This window comes from Odocoileus virginianus, chromosome 32 (genome assembly GCF_023699985.2).
Source record: "Odocoileus virginianus isolate 20LAN1187 ecotype Illinois chromosome 32, Ovbor_1.2, whole genome shotgun sequence".
NCBI lineage: Eukaryota > Metazoa > Chordata > Mammalia > Artiodactyla > Cervidae > Odocoileus > Odocoileus virginianus.
The window spans coordinates 7,876,972-7,891,221 of record NC_069705.1 but is presented as its reverse complement, the minus strand read 5'-3'; positions in this window follow the sequence as shown (position 1 = coordinate 7,891,221).

Here is a 14,250-nt window from a genome sequence, read left to right as displayed (position 1 = left end):
TAGAGACTGTCATACCGAGTGAAGTAAGTCGGAAAAAGACAAGTATCATATATTGCTGACATGTGGAATCTAAAACAAAATGGTATAAATGAACTTATTTGCAAAACAGAAACAGACTCACAGATTTGAAAGCAACCATGATTATTGTGGGGAAGGGTGAGGGAGAGATAAATTGGGAGATTTGGATTGACATATATGTATTTAAATTTATATTTAAATTATAAAATCAGCATTTATATTTAAAATATAAAACCAACAAGGACCTACTGTAAAGCAAGGGAAATCTACTCAATGCTCTCTAATAACCTGTATGAGAAAAGAATTCTTTAAAAATGGGTATATGTATGTGTATAACTGATTCACTTTTCCATACACCTGAAACTAACACAACACTGTAAATCAACTCTACTTCAATAAATTAAAAATATATATATTAGTTATAGCAGAAATGACTTTTTATTAATAAAATATTTTATTATGTAGAAGGTTTTAAATAAACTATAAATACTTGGTGGGAAGCCCTGTTAGCTAAAATTCTTTCAAATTTTAAACACAAATGAAAACTTTAAGGTATCATGTAAAATGACAGAATGAACGTAACTCAGGTTCTGCTTCTCCATTTTTACAGTCTCTGTGTTATCATTGTTTATTTTCAATCTACTGTGCAAAGGCAGGAACATGCACTGTCACAGGATTTAGAATTTCAGCTGCACCTGAAACAAGCTTGAATGGTCTCAAATCATTGTGAATGTACTCTTGAAATAAATACATTGAATCAAATCAAGAGTATTAGAGGCTGACTGTATAACTAGGAGCTTCTCAAACTAATTTCTATATAGAAGATAAAGTTTACTAAAGCACAAGTAATAAAAATGTGCTCATTTCAAGCTGATATATTATATTAACAAACTTCCACTTCTACTCAAGATGGAGTAACAGCTATTGCATTAAAACAGTTTATAAAACTATAGCTGGAAAAAACACACAAAGCAAAGATTTTCAAGACACTAGACATCACGCAGCAAAAGATACTGCTTGAGAGATCAGAAGTAAACAGTATTTGCCCTAAAACTGCCCCACATTACTACCTATCGAGAAAGTTTTCACTCTGCAGGGTATACTAGAAACTATAAGACAAAAAATAAATAAATAAAAGAATTAAAACAGTGTTTAAAGGAGGATAGGCATAGCTTTGAAGATATTGCAGGCTCAATTCTAGATCACTGCAATAAAGTGAACATTGCAATAAAGTGAGTTAGACAAGTGTTTTGGTTTCCCAGAGCATGTAAGTTTATGCTGACTGTTCCATAGTACCCTAAGTGTGCAGTAGCACTATGTCTAAACAATGAGCATATGTTAATTAAAATACACTTTATTGCTAAAAATTGCTAACCATCATCTGAGGCTTCAGGCTTCCATCATAATCTTTTTGCTGGTGAAGGGTCTTGCCTCAGAGTTGGTGGCTGCTGACAGAATAAGGTGGTGGTTGCTCTGAAAGTTGGGGTAGCTGTGGCAATTTCTTCAAATAAGACAATAGTGAAGTTTACTGTATCAACTGACCCTTCCTTTCATGAGCAATTTCTCTGTGACAAAAATGCTGTTTGATAGCGTTTTACTCACAGTAGAACTTCTCTCAAAATTAAAGTGATCCTCTCTAAACCTTCCCCTACTTTATCAATTAATTTATGTAGTATTCTATATTCTTTATTGTCATTTCAACAATTTTCACAGCATCTTCACCAGAAGTGGTTTCCATCTCAAGAAACCACTTTCTTTGCTCATCCACAAGAAGCAACTTCTCATCCATTAAACATTTATCATAAAAATTATACAGCAATTCAGTCCATCTTCAGATTCCATTTCTAATTCTAGTTCTCTTGATATTCCCACCACATCTGCAGTTACTTCCTCCAGTAAAGTCTTGAATCTCACAGTCATCCATTAGGGTTTGAATCTATTTCTTACAAACTCCAGGTAATACAGATATTTTAACCTTTTGCCATGAGTCACAAATATTTCTAACAGCATCTAGAATGGTGAGTCCTCTCCAGAAGCTTTTCAATTTATTTTGTGCAGGTGCATTAGAGGAACTACTATCTATGACACTTACAGCCTCAGGAAATGCTTTTCTTAAGGAATAAGACTGGAAAATCAAAATTACTCCTTGGTAGAATGGAAGTTGTGGTAGCAGACATGAACACAACATGAATCTCATTGTACATCTCCTTTAGAGATCCTGGGTGACCAGGTGTATTGTGAAAGGGCAGTAATATTTTGAAAGAAATCTTTTTTCTGAGCAGCAAGTCCTAACAGTGGGCTTAAAGCATTTAGTTAAACACATTGCAAACAGATGTGCTATCATCCTGTCTCCATTGTTCAGTTTACAGAGCACAGTCACAGTTAGGATAGTTCTTAGGAGCTCTGGGATTTTCAGAATAGGAAATGAGCATTGACCTCAAGTTAAGGTCATCAGCTGCATTATCCCCCAGCAAAGGAGTCAGCCAGTCCTTTGAATCTAGGTATTGACTTCTCCTCTCTAGCTATGAAAAGCCCTAGATGGCATCATCTCTCATTGAAGGCTGTTTAACCTACTTTAAAAATCTGTTGTTTAGAATCATTCACTTTATCTTAGCTGGGTCTCCTGGATAACTTGTTGCAGATTCTACATTAGCACGCACTGCCTTACCTTGCCCTTTGTTGTTATGGAGATGCCTTCTCTCTTTAAACCTCATGAACCAACTTCTGCTATCTTCAAACTTTTCTTTTGCAACTTCCTCATCTCTCTCAACCTTCGTAGAATTGAAGGGTTAAGGCCTTGGTCTCACTTAAGGGGATGTTATGGCTCTGTTATGATCTTCCACGCTGACCACTAAAACTCCATATCAGCAATAAGGTTATTTACTTTCTTAAAATTTATGTGTTCACTGGAGTGGTATTTTTTATTTTCTTCAAGAATGTTTCCTCTGCATCCACAATCTGGCTAACTGTTTGGTGCAAGAGGCCTAGTTTTCAGTCTATCTTGGCTTTTGACATGCTTTCTTCACTAAGCATGATCATTTTTAGCTTCTGATTTAAAGTGAGAGATATGTAATTCTTCCTATCACTTGAACATTTAGAGGTCATTGTACAGTTATTACTTAGCCAAATTTCAATCTTGTTTTGTCTTAGAGAATAGGTTAGTTCTCAGAGAGGGGCAGAGATGGGGGCATGACAAACAGCTGGAGCGGTCAGAACACACACGTTTATTAGAGTCACTGTCTCATGTGGGCACAGTTCATCGTTCCCCCAGACAATCACAGTAGTGACATCAACTTGATCACAGATCACCATAACATACAATAATAATGAAAAAACTTGAAATATTGTGAAAATTACCAAAATGTGACACAGAGACATGAAGTCAGCAAATGCTGTTGGAAAAATGGAAACAACAGACTTGTTCACTGAAGGGATGCAGTAAAGAGAGCACAATAAGACAAGGTGTGCCTGCATAACTGATATCCTAAAGGAAGAGAAAAAATAAAATCACATAAAAGGCCCAGTGACGCCTAAGCAAAAAGGAGATAGGAACTAATTAAAACTGAGAAGATGATGAAGTAAAAAACTACAGAGAGAATCAACAAAATCAAAAGTTGGCTCTGTGAGGTCAATAAAATTGAGCAGTCTGTATCCAGGCAAACCAAGAAATAGAGAAGCCATCATGAAGAAACCAAGAACGAACAGAGAGATACACATGAAAAATCAAAGACAGGTCAACACTATTGATCTGATAAACATTAACAAGATAATGAAGGCATATTATGAATAATTCCATTGCCACAAATTTGATAACTTAAAGTTATCAATTCCTTAACAGACACACACAACCCAAAACACAAGGAGAAATAATCTGAATAGGCCTATATCTATTAAAGACATTAAGTCCAAAATTATAAATTTTTAAAAGGAGTAAAAACTATCCTCATTTTCAGATAACATGATTTTATACATAGAATACCATAAGGAACTTACTAAAAAGCAAAGCTGTAGGATATAACATTAATAAACATAAATCAATTATATTTCTATAACTAGCTATGAACAATCTAAAAATGAAATTAAAAGGCAGTTCTATATACCATAGCATCATAAAACTTGCAATTAAGATGCATTTGACATGTACACCAAAAATGACAAACATCTTTGAAACAAGTTAAAGAGCCTATGAGATGTGATTAGGTCGTGAAGGTAGAGCCCTTATGAATGGGATTAGTGCCCTTATGAAAAAGAACCCAGACCCCTTTCCCTTTCTGCCTCTACCCTATACCATTGCTTTAACCCCATATTTCAACTCAGGAAATTTGGAATTTTTTTCTCATTTTCTCAGATTGAAAAAGAAGAGAAAACCTGAATCACCTTAAAATCCTTAAAGACATTAAATTCATAGTTTTAAAAAATATCCATAAATCATTCTTATCCAGGTTTTACAGATGAGTTCTACCAAAAATTAAGGAATAGATAAGTCTAATCTTACATAAATGCCTCTCTACAAGAATTTTTTCATTTTTCAACTAATTTACTAAGTCAAGTATAACTCTGATACTCAAACCAGGCAAAGATAGCAAAAGTAAAATTGCAATTCTATCTCATTCATCAGCACACTGCTTTGTGTCCAAACTAAAGATGCAGGATGGATGGACCTCTACTCAAAATCTGTTTCAAATGCTAAAAACTGGTGATACACACACAACACCAAGAGGGTATGAGAAAGTGAATAACTCACACAAAGGGGCTTTTAGGAGAGGGCAAGTCATGCTTCCCCAACTAGTCCAAACATGGGTTGAGAGCACAAGAAGGTCGGCCTGGGGTCTTCACTGTAGGTAGACAGTGGGGGTTTCCATGCATAGGCAAAGGCTTGAGGCTTAATATCTCAGCTGCTTCAGAGGAAGAAGCAGCCAGGATTATTTATTTACTTTTTAATCAGCTTGCCCAGATGCAGAACAGAGGAGAGGATGAAGAGATGACTTAAATACTGTCGCAAGTTAAACACCAAATATCAAAAGATGGAGTCAGATTCTCTGTCACAATTCACTCTCAACTGCCTAACATCTGAAACGTGCCATCTTCAGTTCTTGCTGATGAATCAAATGTTGGTGAGGGTCCATGCTATTTCCACAGATGGGCTTCAAAACACACATATGAAAAACCTAAGCTAAATTTCAGCAGCAAGATTTATAAAAAAAAAAATATTTATCATGACTAAATTGGACTTATTCAAGGAATTCAGACATCAGGCAAGTTTATTAATATAATTTATTGTACTAACCAATAAAAGAAAAAAAAACAAGTAATTATTTAAGTAGCTACTGAAAAACCCTCTGATAAAATTGAGCATTCTTTCAAGCCATAATTTCCTTATAATCATATTTATGATTTATAAATAGCAGGGAATTTTCTTAGTGTGTTACATAGTATAGAAAAAATCTTTAAAAATACCTACTTAATGGAAAAATATTCAAAACAAAACTTCTTTAAAATCAGGAACAGAAAAAGAGCCATCATTTGTATTAAACATTGCACTGGAATTTTTGCCTCACTCGAGAGTATGAAAGATAAATAAAAGATAAAATAATTGAAAAGAAAAGCTGATGGTGTTCACACATAGTACTCCTGTCTATTAAAATAAAAACTGCATTCATATTATGAAAATTAATTAGTGAGCTTAACAAGGTGAATAAATATAAAATCAATAATCAGTATCATTCTAGACATTAGTAACAAAAAGAATATGATAATAAACATTATTTATAATAACTCAAAAATATAAATAACAAAAATAAATTTTTCAAATATACAAAATCATTAAGGAAGAAATTTTACAGCTGATGAAAAGACACTACAGAAGATCTAAATAACTGAAGAGACATATTATGTCAAAGACAACGTTGTGAAGTTGTGGAATCTCTCCAGCTATATTGCAAGATCTATCAAACTCCACTAGAATTAATTAATTCCTATCACACTCCAGTAGGGTCTTAATGGAACTTGACAAGCTCATTCCTAAACTTGGTTTGTAAGCACAAAGACTTAAAACAGTTAAGAAACCACTGAAAGAAGAAAAAGAGGGGGCATTCACCTACCATGCATCATGTTATTACAAAACTATAGTAATTAAGGCAGTGGGGTATTGGAATAGAGATACACATAGCAGGTCAATGGGAAAAAAATTCTCAAAACCCCACAACAAACTCACATATGTATGGATGAAGTGGAACGGGTCCCTGTGGGTCTCCTGGATACAAATCCTTTCTGTGTCCCCTGTTTCTTGTTTGTGGGAAATAGGCTTCATGCAGCCTCCTTGACCTTCCCTGAGTTTCAAAGGGCAGACTCAAAGAGTTGATTATCAAGAAGGGGAGGGGGTGCAGAAACAAAGGAGAAGCAGTTAGGAAAAAATAGTGCAGCCATGCGGGCAGGGTCCTGGTTCCTTCTTAAAGAATATATATTAAAAAAAAAAAATACCTTTGAGCTCTTCCACAGAAACAAAGTCCCCCACCCAGAAGGAGGATGGCAACTTCAGGCTAAGCTCAGGATCCCTGGAACACCACCCTGTTACCTGCCCACCAGCCAGTAAGAAGAAAGCCTGCAAACACCAGAAGGTAACAAAGACTCTGACCCCTTCTACAAACGAGTCTCCTTTTAAAAACTGGGATGGCTGAGCAGAATCTTTGGAGTTGGTTTGTGGACATGAGTCCACCCTCTACCCAGGCTGCAGCCTCCTGAATAAAGCAACTTTCCGTTCCTATCCTCACTTGCCTCCTGTGTATTGGCTCATGAGTAGTGAGCAGCCAAACCTGAGTTTAGTAACACAGACACTTGATATGTGATGGAGGTGGCCTTCCTGGTCTTTCAGTGAGGCAATGAATTGGACTGAAACAACTGGTTACCATATGGGGAAAGAAAATAAATTAATCTTAACTCACAGTTCTAAAATCAATTCCAGATGAATTTAAAATAAAACTTCTAACTTTTTATAACAAGGACTTCCTTGGCAGTTCAGTGGTTGAGAACCCACCGGCCATTACAGGGGACATGGGTTCAGTCCCTGGTCCAGGAAGGTCCCACACGCCAGGGTGTTAGGGGAAGCACTCTGACGGACACCGCCCACCCTGGCCAGCCACCCTGGTAACCACCTGCATCAGATGTTTTACGACGGAGGTCCTAGTAAGAAACACGGAACTAATAAGCCTCCACCAATCGGAAGAGTTCGGGCAAGGTCAAAAGGAGACACCACGTGTCCGACCACCTCCCAGAATCCTTCTTGGCTGAGTGAATCAGAGTGATTGGCTAAAGCCAATGCGGAGACGAATCCCATCACCATAAAACCCAAGACTGGGAGCCACGGCAGGGGGAGCAGTCCTCCCGGGCTCCCTCACCCCACTGCTCCCCACCTGGGCACCCTCCCCAGTAAAATCTCTTGCTTTGTCAGCACGTGTGTCTCCTCGGACAATTCATTTCTGAGTGTTAGACAAGAGCCCACGTTCAGACCCTGGGAGGGGTCCCCCTTCCTGCAACAAGGGGGGCAGCTAAGCCTGTGAGGCGCAACTACCGAGCCCACGTGCCGCAACCTCTGAAGCCTGTGCGCCCCGAGCCTGTGCTGGAGGAGAAGCCGCCGCAGTGAGAAGCCCACACGCGGCGGTGAAGACCAAGCACAGCCAAACATTCATTAATTCCAAAAAGTTTTTATAACAAAATATCAGATATCATGACAATATCAGCAAGTGGAGTTTTCATTAAACAAGCACTAACCTTCAAACGAAGAGAAGCTAAAGGCAAAGGAGAACAGGAAAGATATACCCATTTGAATGCAGCGTTCCAAAGAATAGCACGGAGAGATAAGAAAGATTTCCTCAGTGATCAATTGCAGAGAAATAGAGGAAAACAACAGAATCAGAAAGACTACAGATCTCTTCAAGAAAACCAAGGGAATATTAGAAATACCTAGGGAACATTTCATGAAAAGATGGGTACAATAAAGGACAGAAATGGTATGGATCTAACAGAAGCAGAAGATATTAAGAAGAGATGGCAAGAATACACAGAAGAACTATACAAAAAAGATCTTCACAACCCAGATAATCATGATGGTGTGATCACTCATCTAGAGCCAGACATCCTGGAATGCGAAGTCAAGTGGGCCTTAGGAAGCATCACTACGAACAAAGCTAGTGAAGGTGATGGAATTCCAGTTGAGCTATTTCAAATCCTAAAAGATGATTCTGTGAAACTGCTACACTCAATATGCCAACAAATTTGGAAAACTCAGCAATGGCCACAGGAATGGAAAAGGTCAGTTTTCATTCCAATCCCAAAGAAAGGCGATGCCAAAGAATGTTCAAACCACCACCTCTGAGCACTGAAGAATTGATGGTTTTGAACTGTGGTGTTGGAAAAGACTCTTGAGAATCCCTTGGACTGCAAGGAAATCCAACCAGTCCATCCTAAAGGAGATCAGTCCTGAATATTCACTGGAAGCACTGATGCTGAAGCTGAAACTCCAATACTTTGGCCATCTGATGTGAAGAGCTGACTCATTGGAAAAGACCCTGATGTTGGGAAAGATTGAAGGCAGGAAGAGAAGGGGATGACAGAGGATGAGCTGGTTTGATGGCATCACCAACTCAATGGACATGAGTTTGAGTAAGCTCCAGGAGTTGGTGATGGACAGGAAAGCCTGGCATGCTGCAGTCCGTGATGTAACAAAGAGTCGGACGTGACTGAGCGACTGAACTGAACCAAACCTTCAACTTTCAGATCTGGCCCATAAAACTCACTCTCTTTCCACGTGCACCACCTCACTGGCAAGAACTCCAGAACCTAGAGGAGGGAAGAGCCCTAAGATGAAAGAAAGAGCACCACCCCCATTCCAGGCTATATTGAACTGTATTCTGATATAAGCAGGAAATAAAATTTGATTGTTGGGGGAAAAAAAACTTTATATCACATAGCCATGAGTCACTGGAGGAGGATGACCCTGAAAATGGAGCATGACCTTGGATAAAACAGGTCTCTACAGCTGAGTCCATCTCTCCAAGAGTTTGAAGCTGAGGGAAGTCCAGAAGCAACAGTCCTAGCATCTAGGAGACAAGCTTATTCCTAAGGAGAGAAACTGGGGTATAAAACGCAAGGTCCATCACAGAAGAAGTGGACATAGCTGCTAGATACAAGGAAGTTAATGACTAATATCTGCTGTGGCTTGGGGGTTGGAATTGCCTTCAGATTTCAGACCCCTCCTCAGGGCCACTCACCATCTGACATTTCTGCCCAGAAGCCGGATCGGACCCGTGACATGTATCAGCTGCCTGCATCTGCGTCCTCCTCTCCTAGCCTTATTTTGTCATACTGGGATCTGAGCCTATTTGCAGCTTGTTGAAAGTTGAAATTTAGAACTCTACATGTGAAAACTTTGAATTTGAATTCTAGCAGGCTTCAACATCAATTTCAACAACAAAAGCTACTTCTGGCCACACCACCACCTGACCACCACCTTCCAAATTAACCCATAACTGCCCTTGAAAGACACGGTTTCCCTTGCCTCTTTCTTCCTCCTCTTGCCCTCTGCAGAATGCCAAGTAAGATGAGAAAATTAACTGAACACAATGGTGGTGAAACACGTATTTATTGTTCTAGGGATGAATTTAATTCTCTGGGAGGCTTTTAAAATAGGATCTACTCTTATCTAAAAAGATTGTCACCTGCCATATCAGTAAACAAAGGACACTGTGGTTGTCAAGCCATTAGCCACTGAAACTACCCTGGCCTGTGTACTCTGAGAAGATTCAGAATGAAGAAAAAGCAGGACATTGTCCCTAGACAGCCAAGATGCATGTCAAAGGAATGATATAAATGAACCCAGATTCTTGCACCATCATACATTGAAAAGCACTAAATTCATCAACTTGAGATGTCTGTTTTCCTTTAATAGTAATCTTCTGATGTTCTGACACCTGGATTTCATCACAAAAACTTGTATATAACCTGGCTTCTCTCTTACCTCATCGAAGCAGTCCCGCGGCGAGATCTAAAAGGCTGCTTCTCAGGCTTGAGTACTGGACAGTCTGACAAATAAATCATAATTCAACTTTCAGGTTGTGCATGTTTTTTCAGTTGACCACAACTTATTTACAAAACAGTTATTTACAAAAAGCACTTTAATCCTGAGAATGTTTATTCAATTACAAACAAGAAGTTTAGGTCCTAGACCAATTTAGTTTTTTTTTTCTTTAATGTATTTATTTTTTAATTGAAGGATAATTGCTTTACAGAATTTTGTTGTTTTCTGTCAAATATCAACATGAATCAGCCATAGGTGTACATATGTCCCCAATTTGGATTTTTAATACTTGTTATATATGAATTTAAGACTCAAACAGGGGGCAGGGGGATGGGAATAAGTAATTCTCTCAAGATATTTTACAGTAAGCCTGTACAATATCAAAAATAAGAAACTAGATTTTCTTACTCCCAAGCCAAGAAGACAAATATGTTAGTGCTAATTTTAAACTCCCTAGGTCAAGTACTATAAGGTCTCATTCTGTTTGTTTCTATTTACATAAGGCAGTCATGCCTGAACTCAAGCCAATTCAGTGGTTCCTACAAAAAAAGGGAAGAGATGAAAAGGTTTCATTTTACTTAACTGGAAACTATTTTTGTGATTAGAACACAAATTACTAGTTGATCCTTCAGCCCAAGCATCTAGAGAGGCAGATAAGTTCTTCAATTAGTAAAATCAATCAACAGGATGACTTTTGGTCACCGTTGAGAAAACTTGCTTGCAGTCAGGGACACGGAGGGGAAATGTACTGCACCCCATTAATGAATCAGGGAGCCACCCCATTCTTCACAAGGAGGATTAATTTAGTGAAACAAAGGAGTGGGAGGCATTTGTTCTGCTTGCTCCCCAATGGACTGACTCAATTGCTCTCCCCTAGAGAAAAAGTGATGAATGCTAAGAGATCTGAATCAGCTACCAAATCAGGCTCTATTCTTTTAGCCATTGTTAGCATTAATGCTATTTGAATATGCTGGCACTGCTTTCAATATAATACAAAGAAATGAAACAGTGCTAATTTACTTGCTTCCAGATTTTAAAGTTTGGAGTGGCACTTGCTTTGTGATCTGGCTAAATATAAAAACACGACACTTTTTTAAGAAAATTGTTTTGTATTCATTACAGTCCTTTGAACTGACATCTGTCAGCCCAGATTCTGATTGTGATGTTCACATTTCTCCATTCTTCCTGCCTTTTCTTCTTATCTCCTAAACTACTGACTTATTCTGAGATATTCGCACGACTAAAGCCAGTCCTCAAAGTCTATCACATAGTGCTTGCACAGTAATCCCACAGTCCTGCCACTTGAAGCATTTCCTTTCTCCTGATGGCTGAGCTGGACTTCTAAGTCAAAGTTTCTCTATCTTCCATGTTGCCTCTGAATTAAATCTCAGAGGCAGAGTTTTGCAAAAGTATAGCTTTAGTGCTTTGCTGGGCAAAGGGGGCCACAAGGGGCTAATTCCCTCAAAACTCTGTGTCCCAACCTGGAAGGAATAGCAAGGAGTTTTAGAGTTGTTCAAAGAGGGCATGATCAGTTTGTGGACATTCTTCTGATTGGTTGGTGATGAGGTAATTGGCAGTCAGCATCAACAAACTTCTGGTGTGCTTGTGGGCAATGTACAGCTAACTTCTCCCTTATGCTGGGGGTTTTAGTATCCGCAAAATAACCAAAAAAACATTGTTATTATTGTTTTTGTTCATTCGCTAAATAGTGTCTGACTCTTTGTGACCCCCATGGACTGCAGCACACCCGGCTTCCCTGTCCTTCCCCATCACCCAGAGTTTGCTTAAACTCATGTTCATTGAGTCAGTGATGCCATTCAACCATCTCATCCTCTGTCATCCCCTTCTCCTCCTGTCTTCAATCTTTCCCAGTATCAGGGTCTTTTCCAAGTAGTAGATTATTCACACCAAGTGACCAAAGTACTGGAGCTTCAGCATCAGTCCTTCCAATGAACGTCCAGGGTTGATTTCCTTTAGGATTGACAGGTTGGATCTCCTTGCAGTCCAAGGAACTCTCAAGAGTCTTCTCCAACACCACAGTTGGAAGACATTAATTCTTCAGTGCTCAGCCTTCTTTATGGTCCAACTCTCACATCCATAAATGACCACTGGAAAAACTATAGCTTAGACTAGATGGACTTTTGATGGCAAAGTAATGTGTCTCTGCCTTTTAATATGCTGCCTAGGTTTGTCATTGCTTTTCTTCCAAGGAGCAAGTGTCTTTTAATATCATGGCTACAGTCACCACCTGCAGTGATTTTGGAGCCCAAGAAAATAAAATCTGTTTTATGTATTTTTTTTATTTTATTTTTATCACTCTTTCCATTGTCTCCCCATCTATTTGGCATGAAGTGATGGGACTGGATGCCATGATCTTAGTTTTTTTAATGTTGAGTTTTAAGCCAACATTTTTCACTCTCTCACTTTCATCACGAGGCTCTTTAATTCCTCTTCACTTTCTGCCATAAGGGTGGTGCCATTTGCATATCTGAGTTTACTGATATTTCTCCCTGAAATCTTGATTTCACCTTGTGCCTCATCCACCCTGGCATTTTGCATGATGTACTCTGCATATAAGTTAAATAAGCAAGGTGGCAATATACAGTCTTGACGTACTCCTTTCCCAATTTGGAACCAGTCCATTGTTCCATATCCAGTTCTAACTATTGTTTCTTGACCTGCATACAGATTTCAATCAACCCTGAATATTCATTGGAAGGATTGATGCTGAAACTGAAGCTCCAGTACTTTGGCCACCTGATGGAAGAGCTGACATTGTTATGTGTATTCCTTACTGGGGGAGCAGGACCTTGCTCCAAGGCTGCACTATTGTTTCTTGACTGTTCCCCCCTTGTCTCTGCATTCCCTTCCTTCATGGATTAGCAACAGTTTGAATCCGCCCTTTGGAGCTCAGGAAAGGTCATAGAGGCTAAATGAACCCTACTTCCTGTAATCAAGAGATGGGCAATAAGAGAAGGCTTTTGTGCCCAGGAGCTCTACAGGGTCCTCAGTTTCACAATTTTGTATATTCATGAGGCACTCACTGTTTTTATTTAAGAGAATAAAAATTTTATGTTCAATTAGTGAATTGAAAAATGAACCATAAGAGCAAGTTACTTAACAACTACACTTTCTATGAAAATTTACGTTTATAAAGAGTGAAAAGGACTGAACCTGTTCTTCATTTTTTGAAATTTTAGACACAGGTTAAGGAGCCCTGGTGGTTAAATAAGCCAAAATGAAGGGGACATAATTTCATAGTTTCAGTGTGAAACAGGAGGGAAGGGGGCACAGCACAATCTTTAAAAGAATAGCAAGGCCATAAGATATGGCAAAGACTGGCTAGAACCAACGAGGTCCACGATAGTGAGTGAAAGAGTCAACTGTGACCAGACCCTGAGCCCATCTTACACTCACTGCAACACATCAGAAAGCTAAACGATACACCCACCAGCACCATGCCAGCTCTGAGGCTGGCCACAAAAGGCCAAAGAGTGGGTGGTGACCCATCTCAAACCGCCCCCCCCCTGAATAATTGGAATAGTCCTCCCACTCATAAGCCTATGAAATTACCCAGCCCATAAAAACTAATCACCCCATATTTTGAAGCTCTCTCTCCTTCTAGAGATGGCCCACACTCCATGAAGTGTTTCTTTCTAAACAAACCCACTTTTTACTACCACTTCATCTCCAAATTCTCTCACAACAAAGCAATAACCTCAATTCAGAAGGAACAAGCATTTCTAGGACAAGACCCTGAGATAAGAATTTGAGTGCAAATAATTGACTTGGGAGGTGATACCAGGAAACACCTGGTTTCAGAAGGAAAGTTAGAGAAAGGAAGGGAGCCGATAAAGTGTCCATTATTAAGCAGCTTATCAGTGTGGTTAACTGGAACTTAACCCCAACAGGCAGCTCCAGGAGTCAATGCATAGCATGTGCCATAGTTACCCTGCCTATAGAGAGAGGGGATAGGGCTACTTACACAGCAACTCCCCCTGATCTTGGGTGAGAGCTGCTGGAGACGGGCTCTCTTAGCTCTAAGAGACCACAGCTCTCTGCCTCCTTTGGGAACCCCCAACCTGTCAGTCCTCCAGAATCTCACTCTTTGGCTCCAAGGTCAGACCAGGCATTAGTCCCCTCAAACCTCCAGCCTTAAC